This window comes from Rhipicephalus microplus, chromosome 6, assembly GCF_043290135.1.
Source record: "Rhipicephalus microplus isolate Deutch F79 chromosome 6, USDA_Rmic, whole genome shotgun sequence".
Classification (NCBI taxonomy): domain Eukaryota; kingdom Metazoa; phylum Arthropoda; class Arachnida; order Ixodida; family Ixodidae; genus Rhipicephalus; species Rhipicephalus microplus.
Window position 1 is genome coordinate 196,311,803 of NC_134705.1, and position 12,145 is coordinate 196,323,947.

Consider the following 12,145-nt stretch of genomic DNA (forward strand, 5'->3'; position numbering starts at 1 on the left):
GTTGTAGGCCCGTGTGCTCAGATTTGGGTGCATGTTAAAGAACCCCAGGTGGTCAAAATTTCCGGAGCCCTCCACTACGGCGTCTCTGATAATCATATAATGGTTTTGGGACGTTAAACCCCACATATCAATCAATCAATCACTTGACATAGCTGAGCACTGCGCCACCGCTCAGCTGAAAATGACGCTGCGCTACTCAAGAATCACAGCAGATTATTGTTGATATGCAGTGGCTTGCCGTGCCTAGAGACGGCGCTCCAACCTGCTTTGTCAAGTGAAGGTGAAGCGTTGAGTGACGTTCTAGAATACGGCCACTATAGACCAACGTGGCCTGTCCCCAGAAAGCTTCCTAGGTGGAATATTTTTCACGAACCATGGCAACAACACCTTGGCAGGTAGGTCGCGACTGTGCTGCGGTGAAACAATAGTTCCGAAAAAAAAAAACCTTTCCAAGAAGGCATTTTGACAGTGTCAGTGTCAACCGCAAAGATGCCCCCCCCCCCCCTCTTTAGTTATCTTTATGGTGCTTTCTGCACCGCACGTTGTGTTACGCCACCCCCGTGGTCAAGCCACTGTTGACCACGAGGGTGACGTAATTTGGGTACCGTTCGTGTTGTCGACACTGCACAATTGGATTTTTCAGACTCGAGGGGTACAGAGGTTTCGGCCATCAGGTTTCATAATTGTAAGCCAGAGGAAAAACTGGCACTGGTGCCTATGGGAGCTTCAACGACAGCCAGCACGGGAACGATGGGTAGTGCGTCGATTTACCTAAGCTTTGTCATTTCGGCTCCATGTGCCGTGTGTCTGGAAAGGCGCCTAAAGAGGCCCTAATAATAATAACAAAAGAAAACGAACACGTTATTCTCTTCTGTCTTTTCTCGTCTTTTCGGCGCATTTCGTGGCGATGCATGGGTGATCCACGTGACGAAATAAGGTACAATCTATCGAACGGTCCACGTAGTCGTGCATTCTCTGCCTTGCCACAAAGTAATCTACTGATTCTTTCTTGTCTAGGACCAATATCGTGCGCGATCGGCTGATCTCAGTTCTTTTCGTCCATTTCCGATCGCGCAAGCAAGCGGAAATGACAGCATGTAGCCGGTAAGATCGAAATTATGATATGCTCAATTAACGCTTAATTCTGACATTGTCCACCCGTATATATCAATAAATGAAAGAAACAAGGCTAAATTTAGGGGCTGGTTTTTTTTGTTGACACAATATTAATAAGAATTAAACTACAATGCTAAGAGAATAGAAGATATCATTAGAAGTAATTGTAGCGTAAATAATTCAAGATTCAAACCTGCGACCATCGAATAACGCTTCCGATGCTCTACCACTGGTGGCGGTCATCCATTCGTCAAATTTATAAAGTATATATGTGCATTTAAACGTGGGTGCGTCAGCCAGCGCCGCCCGTGTCCATAGCGATTAGTGTGAACGTTTAAATGCACGAATAGCCGGCACCGTATAGCTTAATGGTATAGCATCGCGCGCGTTCTTCGAAGGCCGCAGGTTTATATCCTGCCAGGGGCGAGTTCTCTTTTCGGCCACATTTCTTTTTCCATATTTACATTACAATTACTCCTAATAACATATCATACACTTACTTTTCTGGGCATCCATGCCTGTTAGGTCTCATTATTATATGAATAAATTCGTGGTGAGGAGAAGATAGCACCCGTGGTAAAAAGTATACTGACGGCGAGAAAAAAATCACCGACTCACCTTCGAACGCGGAGTGGTTCAGAAGTCCTTTAGTAAAAAAGCCAACACCGCTCGTCTTGAAATAAATATTTATTCAACAGTCAACCTGATATTCATGTACGCCCCTCACCGCGTGCCATTCGCAGCTTGCTCCCACGTGAAAAGGAAAAAAAAATACTGATGCCACGACAACATGGCCGGTACACCTACCGGCATAGAACAACACCGAAACGATCTTTATCCTAAACACAGTCTTTACACGGAAGATAGATGAACAGCCACAAACACCCACGTCTAGTTTACACACACACGCACACGGTTAATTAATGTCAACAGTCTCTCTTCATACGCGTCTGTTTATGTTATCTCGAACACTCCTCTACTCGCCGCTTAATGGACCGCGCTCGTACGAAGCGAATTGACTCGGCAAAAGAGAAAAAGACAGAGACACACACACACACACAACCAAGACAAGTCGCAGCGAGACAATCCACGGACAGAAATGAAAACAAACGCACGAGGGCTGCAACCAATCATTCCCGTTTGTACAGAGGTGTGCGAATTTAAGTTAGAATTAAATACCGTCGAGATCGAGTCTAACTGCAATCAGACACTTGACAAAACCTTAAACTTTCATATAAGGATTACGGTAAAAGAAACATGGATGAAGTGAATACGGATATAACGAATTATCTGTTACAGCGAAGTAGACAAAAAATAAAACCTTAATTCATCCAGTTAGCTATATCTTTCCCATTGTTACCGTGTTGCGAATATTCGCGACGTAATTTCGGATATGTGGCAAAACCGCCTTCCCGTCTAATGCGACTTCGTTACAACGAGTTAATAGCTTTCGCAGCAAACGACGAATTAAGCATTACGAACAAAGAACAAGTAGATCCTGCGCGCGCATATATATATATATATATATATATATATATATATATATATATATATATATATATATGTATATATATATATATATATATATATATATATATATATATATATATATATATATATATATATATGGTTATAAGAGTGACAATAACTGATGAGTGGCCTGTTTTTGAAGCTTGGCTCTTCGAAAGATGTATGCAGCCACGTGTTCCGAGTTTGAGTATCTTTCACCCATTCTGATGCCAACGGGTATAAAACTCACGATACTGTTGCACAAATAACTTGATGCTTCATTGATCGGTATTAGGATGTATAAACACCGGTCAAACATCTGAAAATCAGATTTTCGGAAAGCGGTAGTTAAATTCGAAAAGAGAATGGAATGTTTAGCTCAATATCCGAACAATTTTTTATTCCCGAATATTCGCACACCCCTACACGGTGAGATTTAGTATAAAATGCGACAACGCTCTACAAGTGACGCTGTTCTAATAAGCGATGGCACAATAAGTGATCCAAAGTGGAAGTGGTGCACAGACTCGTGACATTAAATGGACAGTAAGGAGGAACGTAAGCTAAGGCCTTGAGTTAGTGAGTTACCCTTTTCAAACAATCAAGAGCCCAGTCTTGTCGCGAAAGGAGATGCGGTAAACATACCGACCTCCACTGACAGTTAATATAGTGGGTAAATAAACAAAAGAATGCGAGAGTGACAGACTGGTGGCGACACCAAGGTGTGTGTTTGCTTACATCCTGACTACTTCTTAGTGCGTGCCAGCGTCTGTTGTAATTTTGTTGATGACGTATGTTTAACATAGCGTGATGACGCATTCTTAATGAAATGAAAAGTCAACAGCACGTTTCTTCGCGAGCTCGCTACCATCGCATGAACTCTAGAAAGCAAGCTCCGGGGAGTTCTGTGACGTCACACGTTCTACGTGTGACGTCCCACATAAAAAAAAATCCTCCTTTTCCAAAACCACAGAGACACCTTGCTTTTCTATTTAATCCTTTCCTCAGCTGATCCGCGGGGGAAGAAATGCAACCAAGTAAACGAGAACGCATGTTTGCTTCTGCAATTAGGTTTAACAAGAACAGATGGAGATGGTAATATACGTCAATGAGAAAGCCGTACCCACCCGAAAGTGGAGACCGGGCCCGCCACCTTAGTAGGGGCAGAATAAAACGTCAGTTTTCAGCGAAAAAAATAGATGTGAACAAAAAAATCAACAATGTTTCGCTATTGAAAAAGAAAACCTCCTTGGCATGAACCTACGAAATGGCGAGAAAAAAAAAGAAAGCTCAGCTAATGTTTTCTGCAAGTTTATTTTTTGCACTTCCTGTATCCGTTGCCGTAGATATTTTTTTTTCACTTTTGCTTCTACGCGTTTTCTCCCCTTTTTTAGCGTTATCTTTTATTTCGGGCCTTCATACGCCAAATTGCCGTGCTCAGCCGAGGTTACCGCAACCACCCATTATTGGAGAATCGGCGGAGACATCGCGCTTCTTGGAGGAGGGAACCCATGCATTATATATATATATATATATATATATATATATATATATATATATATATATATATATATATATATATATATATATAAAGGAACTTGAGCCCAGCTTGCTCCTGCATTATTTAAGCGCACAGGCGAAGCTTGCGTAACTCTAGCAGTGCGCAAAAAAAAACTAAGCCCTTGCTAAGATAATGTAGTTCCCTGTAATCATCCAGACTGCATCATCGCATGCGTGCACACATGTTCCCGAGATATGCAAGGAAAGGTACTAGATATACCTATACGCGTCGTTTAGTAGGGTCATATATTTCCCAGGCCGGCTCGCGTGCGCACCGTTTTCCGCTAGAGGACGCTGATACGACCCGCGTCGGGACCTCTGGATGCATGCAATTTCGGGGTGAGTAATCTACGTGCTAGAGAAATTCGGGGAATACACTCTTCCATTTCTATAACTACGGGCTGCCTGCGTACTGCGAGAACAATAACCCTTGGAACGCGTTGGAGTTTGCAAGGAAACCACCGCGAGAACAGCTTTCAGCCCGATAGTTTAGCAGTTCAGTCTATTTGCATCCGGCAATCAATAAGGAATAAGAGGTGCAGGCACACTTGCAATTAAGTTATTCGACGTTTCGATCGGGAGCCGGTATGATTGAGTATTGTCTCGAAATCATCGTGGAAAATCAGTTACCCGTCGAAACGTCGTACGTATTTCATTGCTTTTAGGAAGTAAGTGTGTGTTTCAGCAGGGCTCGTTGCCTTTGTTAGACGTAATATTAATGACTATTAACAGACAATGATGCCATTAGCTGTATAGGAGATGTTATTATAATTAATCGTACAGTAAATGAGAAGAAAGAAAAGCGGATGAACAGTGTTAGTGTACGCGGCGGTACACTTTCAAGGACTGTACCCCCCCCTCTCTCAATCTGATCGCAAGGGTTCTCAAGCACTCTTGTGATTCACGCCAGTACCCAAATGGTCCGAAGGAATTCAAGATTCCGCCTCTCTCAACGAAATGGTCGATTTGGATATCGGCGCAATCATAGCAAAGCCGACGAAACGTTTTCGCAGCCCAAACCGAGAGACGTTTAAAACCAAAGTTTTAATGCTGGGAGGACGTGTCGTGCGGAGGACGAAGATTTATGCGCCGGAAGAAAGCTTGATTCAGATTGATTTCCAATATTTCTGCGAGGCTTTCAGGAAAAAAACACAACGGTTCGTAATTAAAGCGGTGACCTGTCAATACTTCGGAATGATGGCTGTCAGCGTAAGAATAATAGGCAAAAATCTTAAGAGCGCATGTTTCTCAAATGAAAGAAATTCGAATGCATAAGCTGCCCTGTAGGTTGGTGAGGAGAACTGAATACGTAGCTCAGGCGATGAGGTTCAGTACGATGCCGGGAATTATAGAATTAGCACGTCGAATTTAATTACGCAAGTTAACGTCACCATAAGTGTATTCCAGTTAACGCAATACCGGTGACGTTTAACGGCAGCAGTGATAGCAGTGTCACCCTCTTTCGCTACTTTTTCTTTTTTTTTAAAGCGCATAGCCCTAGAACTCAAGTGACTAAAAAGACATTCTTTTTTGTGCGAGGGCTGCAATGAAAACAACAGCAACACAAAGTATTGCTGTTCCTAAAATGCAGAGACAGTTCTCATTGGACAGCAACACTTTTTCTTGCTGTCCCACAATATGCTTTTCGCTCTGTTAATTCCTATTTAATAATAGCTACGCAGAGCCCTGTTTTTCAGTAATTTTGTATTTGCTCTGATGAACGCTCCTTCATAAGAACAGAAACGTTTCTATTCTTATGAACAGCTGTGTGTTCTTATGAGAGGAAAAAAAAACGCAAAAAAAGCGAGTCTGCGCTACTATAGCGAATGCTGCTACTTACGTTGTTGCATGAACAGACAGGAAGAACGCAACTCGTCAGAACCTATCGGCTGTTAGCACCTACCATAGCTTACACAGATGGCGCCACCCATGCCCTTATGCAAATCTGCAACAATTGGATGTTGAAGTATCGTGTAGAGAGTAATGCATTTTACTTGCACTAGGTCTTCGTCACTAAATATGCCTTATACGTACTTACATGATTTAGATGGCCAGAAAATCGTGAATGATGTGACCACTTGTTGGAATGCTTACTACTGTGAACGTAATTTTGATGCTACAGATGAATGACATAATTAGTGTATATGTAACTGTGTCGTGACATTTTGCCCTGCATGGGCCTTCTGGAACACTATACAGAAGGTTGCACATGTTGAACGCGGGCTTATACCACATATGAGATGTATCCTCTCATTTTCGCTGACACGCAGTCACTGTTACCGAGAATATGCAGTCAAATACCTGTGACGTGACAGAGGCGTAGTGCATGAAGTTGACGGAGGTGTCGCCACAAGTCCCCCCTCCCCTCTTTTTTTTTGCGCCAATTTCACCGCAACATCTGGAAAGACCCGGTCGAGATTGGATATTAGTTGGTAATATATCTGCTTCGCTTGTATTTACACTCCTCCTTAATGTCCCACGAGTGCGATTGATTGGGGCAGCGACATAACGTGAGCTTCTCAAACACATGAACGACGCTGTTATTTGTGCCTCTCTCTACGAATACTTCATGCGTCACAATGCAACACGCTCGCCCGCGTGCATAGAATATGAGCAGATTCACGTACCGTACACAGTTCCAACTACGAACGCTTTCATAAAGAGAGTGTGAGTGCATGCGCGCACGGAGAGGATATACAAAGAGTTGCACGAACAGTTTTTTTTTTCTTTGGCACATCACTATAGCAAAAGTCGCGTAGTTGTACAAGCTTCGGGCTCCCTCCCAGTGTTTAGAGTACAGGGAGCAAATTGAGGAATCCTTGCACATGCAAGAGACAACACAAAAAGAGGTGAGGGGGTGGTACTTAAACATAGGCAACGTCACGAGAAGCTCTACGCACTATAGAATATCACTGACAACTACCAGGTGTACAGTCGAAACGTGGACATCGTCAGATAGAGATCCGAAACGTCAGAAAAGATAGTGTAGCTCTCGCAAATGTCATTCGTCATTTCAGCAAGAGCTTTAAAGGCGATTTACAACAACGCAGTCATCTTCTCTTTTTTTAGTTATTCATACAAATTGATGGTATACACCTTTTTGACTGTATGTTTGCGTTAGCACCTCGACCTTTCCTGTTAGCTTGACAATCCTTTCCACTCATACCTTGAGCAATCCTCTACCTTTGTTTGCGACATTTATTTGAGTCACGATGTTTCTGTACGCTTGGGACACAGCACAAGTCTGTTCTCTGAGCATACTGCACAAAGAAATGTTGTCTCTGCTACAGTCACCATTCGCACTCGATTACAATGTCAGTTCCTCATACACTGAAGGTTTGTGCATCTTAAATGTCATGCAGAGACGTCAACGAGCGCCGTCCTTATGACGTCACAGGTTTCGGCAATCTGTGACATCACGGTCACGTACCGCGATGGTTTTATCTTGAGAGACCATCGGGATATCAAAGGTCGCTGAAATCGGTGGCCTCACCATGATCTCGTACGATGATGCCACATGCGCGAGATCACACGATGATGACGTCATCAAATGTCGTCGAACGGTCACCGGTCACCCAGTCAGGACGCAATACAGCATCACGTGAGGTGCAAAAAAGATTCATTAGAAGCGGCAAGAACACATGATGGGTTTCATCAGAGTGGGCTTTTTTTGCAGCACGTGGACATGCGGACGGACGGCGCAAAACCACGAAGGTGCGCCAATTACAGCTGCTCTGTGAAAAAAAAAACAATTACGTCCTCTCCCGCTAAATGAATCCATGCGCAGATGCGAAGCTGCGGGCGCCAACGCTTACACTGGCAGCGGCGATAACCCTGGCGCTCATCACGGCGTTGCACAGCAGAGAAACTTTCGAAGGCGCTATGCGCACAGTGATCGACCGGTGTTTCCAGCTAAAACATGCCAATCACTTCTAATAGGCAACGAGATACAGAAGACGTTGGTTGGACTGCGGGCCCAAAGACCCGCAGTCAACTTTTAGTTAACACGCACACTGCGAATTTTTATTGTTCCCACCAGCTCCGCCTTGGAGTTCAATATCCAGTGGTCAGTGAGCGGTTGTGCACCGCGATCAGTCGTTTTTTTCAATCAAGACACTCGCTAGCAGACGCCGCCTGCGTCGGCGTTGCGAGGCGAAAAAAAGGGGAAAGTAGGTAAAAAGAGAGAGGGTGTGAGAACGCCCATGCGCAATGGGGCTGAACGCCGTGGGGAGGGCTGCCTGGAGGAAAGAGAAAGTGGGGGCGAGCGTAGGCTACCAGACGCGGCCGCGTTGGCGTAGCGAGGCGATAGAGGGGGGAGAGCGTAGGCGAGGTTGGGGGAAGAGACGCGCATGCGCAGTAAGGGTGGTCACGTCGCACACCGGATTGAACTCGATCATAAGATGCCCCGCATCTAAAAAAGAAACAGAAAGAAGGCGTGGTGTGAGAGTGTTCAGTACAGAAAACAAATAAATAATTATAAAACAGCGAATGCTGAAAGGACAATGTGTCTGTGCTCATTAAAAACTTTGAACGCTGACAAGCTCGACTTGTCAGATAGTACAAAAAAATTAACGGTCATGAAACAGTCGCGAACGAACCACGCAGCCGAAAGACCGCGATTGTGTAAAGGTCGAGGTGCCAACGCGCAAGGTTAGTGTGAGTATGACAACGCGCTCATTGTCGCATAGCAGCTAACATATTTATACACGTTCGCGGTGAAGCCGAAAAGGCAGCGTGCATTTATATATTGCAGGTGTTTCGACTGATGGCGACGAAAAGAAGGCTAAAATCACTGCAGAAAATACCACCTGATAAACTTATCACCACAATGACTGGAATGACAAACGAAACTAGAAAAGTTTTAAAAGTACATCGCGAGCGATACAATTAACTACTTCAAAAATCACAGTTATACATATGCTAGGCTGCAACAAGCAGACAGTACAAGATAGCACGATCGGTAGACGGGCTCGATATTCGCGCTCACAGTGGCCGATCGATTTATAACGACAAAGCAGTGCGCATGCAACAATGCCAAACAAGTAGTTACAACTCGGCTAAACACACAAACTGCACAGAACAAAGAAATTGCGCGCACCATTACGGTACAACTGCGGACGCACAAAAGGAAAAACGATCACCGTTTCTCCATTACTGTATAGAATACGGACGTGTATGTGTTGTCCTACTTGATACTTCGCAGCAGACACGTAATTATACGTCACAACCCTATACATGGCGTCATGAAGCCGTCAACAACGACACAACGCAACTGGGACTCGCAATCGAAAATTCGCAACAACCTCGCAAGAAAGCTCACACAGTTCGTAGAAAGTCCGTAGGGCAATTTTTGCGAATGCTTAAAGGTTACCGATAGAAATTTTCGTTGATCCCGTTCATAGACAGAAGATTCACTCAAACCTCGTTAAAACCGAAATTGAATATTACACGAGAATAAGTTGGTTATATCCGAAAATTCGTTATAAATATATATTCTCAGCACTATGTATACTGCGAGGCAATTCATTTCGTTGGTTATAACCCATATATTGTTACGTCCGAGTTTCTAATATCGAGGTTTGAGTGTAGTTGTTTACTGCAGAGTGTTTTAATGAGTCTTGTTTAAGCGCTGACATTACACGTGGTCTCTAAGATACCTCGATTGCTTTAAAGATCCTGATACAGTGATCTACAAAAGGTCTACAGCCAATCCATAGACTGTGCAAGTCATCTCACGCCTATAGGGCTCTAGAGGAGGCGAGGAGTGAGTGAGAATTTGACGGGGGCTTCTCTCGTGGGAACCTAAAACGGCTCCTCGAAAGTCGTTACCATAGTACTTAAAGGAAGTCCAAACTACCGTCTCCAAAGCTTCTAGTCCCTGGGAGAAATAGCATCTAGGGACTTAAGTTACAAAAAGTTTCGCATCTCGCGGAGTGCCATCGATGGGGCGACACAAGGAGCGGTTGTAACTTGCTGGCGAGACAAAGCCGACGCTGCGGTAGGAGTTGTTTTTAACAAGCTCGTTAGATAGTTGATCAATTTTAAGCGACTATGGATCTTTAAGAGAGAAGAACACGCCGGTATATCAAACCAAATAGAAAAAAAACTATAGTCTACAATGTGATGCACTCGTGTTATTTACGTATTCGATTAAAAAAGGTGAAAGCTTAGGTTGTAGGTGACAGAAGCTGATCAGGAGAACAAGCTAGCTTGAAATACGTTAACGAATAAGGTAAGAAGATGAATGCTCCTAAATTTAAGTTTTTTTTGCTCGATATTCAAAACGCAGATATAAGTGATGCTTAGACAATTGTGCACATACAAGATGATTACCTAGATTACCCTTTACCTTTCACAGTGGTGGCCACAACTTTACGCCGACAACGTTAGGGGATGACCTACGCGCTAGCTGAAATCATAAAACCTTAGGGGCCAAGCTGGCAGTGTGAAACGTTCATTACAACGAATACTCTCTGTGCTTTTGTTGCAGTACAACAAAATATTTCTCGCCCCCGTCCGTCGTAGTGCTAAGGGCAAAACTTGATATCCGAGTTACGTACATCAACGTTCGGCTGTGAAATTGTTATCTGGCAAAACGAGGCTGTTACAGACGTTATCTTCCACGAAAGCTTCTTCATCCGTACAAACAGTGATAAACTCTCATGACTAGCTCCTTGACAAAGGTCAATATTATGCGACGTGATGCATGTTACGAACACTTCTACAAATATTGATGCAAGGGCGTGCACTTAACAACGACCGAGCGTGTATGTGCAAATTAACTCGTATTGGCTTGAGTGGCTTATAATATAAAACTATAATATAAAAAAGCTTGTGGCTCTCCTAAATGAGTTTCACGAATTGATTGCTCTTCTTGAATATTTTGCTAAGTACCTGAATATTCCGAGGAAAGCTATCCGGAGAAATTTAACTTTAGGGTTACAAGGGTTACACCTCGTAGTCGATGAGATATGAATTCTAAAGCAAAGCGTGGTAAAAGTGAACCGACGTTAGTTTTTTTTTTCCTTTAAAGCTCGAATATGCGTGGGGTAAGTCAGTAATAAAGTTCATGCAGTCAAACTGGGGTCCGCTATACTTCTTCAAAACTGCGGACCTTGACATGCCCCTCAATAACGGGAGTCAATATAGTGACCCATTCGGACAGGTTAATCTTGCGAGAATGACCCACGTCACTGAAATTTTCTTGTTCACGCAAAATTAATGTTTCTAGTTTTTAAAAGGGCGTGGGAAGGTTTGTTCAATTACGACATGCAGATTTATGGCCCTCCCAATCTATATGCGCCACGATCGCCCTGCTACAAACGTTGAGCTTTGCTGCAGTGTGTGGTCTGCCGCAGTAATCACACCTATGCCTTCCCTCCTTTAACCCTCCCCTCCCCTTCCCTAAAAAAAGGAAGTACATTTAAACCTTTATGAAGTGCATATCATCCGACGTCTCATGAATCATGCTCATGAATCATGAATCATGTCTGCGCACTATATTCGGCAAATTTTAACTCGAGCATTTTTGCCCCTCCTCCCACCTCCTTTTTTTCTTGCTGTATATCAACTTTCTGTCGTAAGCTCGTAATAAGGTTTGTCCATAAAACTATCGGCAATAATTCAGGAATTATTAACGCGTTGATTAATGATTGGAAGTGCTCTTGATTTACATGTAAGCTGCGTACGCTTAAGGCGACGTAATTGCGTATGTCGATTCCCCCCCCCCCCTTTTTTTTGCTTCATTCTTTTTCTGACATCAAATGCTCTATTTATGTGCACGAAAATGAAAAGTAACGACGGAAAGCCTGTGCGAAAGAGACCACATCATGGCAGCTAACTACTAACAAAAACGTTTAGCAGGCCGCAAGTGTTTCGCTCTGACCTCAAGGTAGCGTGCTTTTGATACAAAGCCGACATCTCCCATCCAAAGTTTTGTTAGTTTGGCCTTTAACTAGTA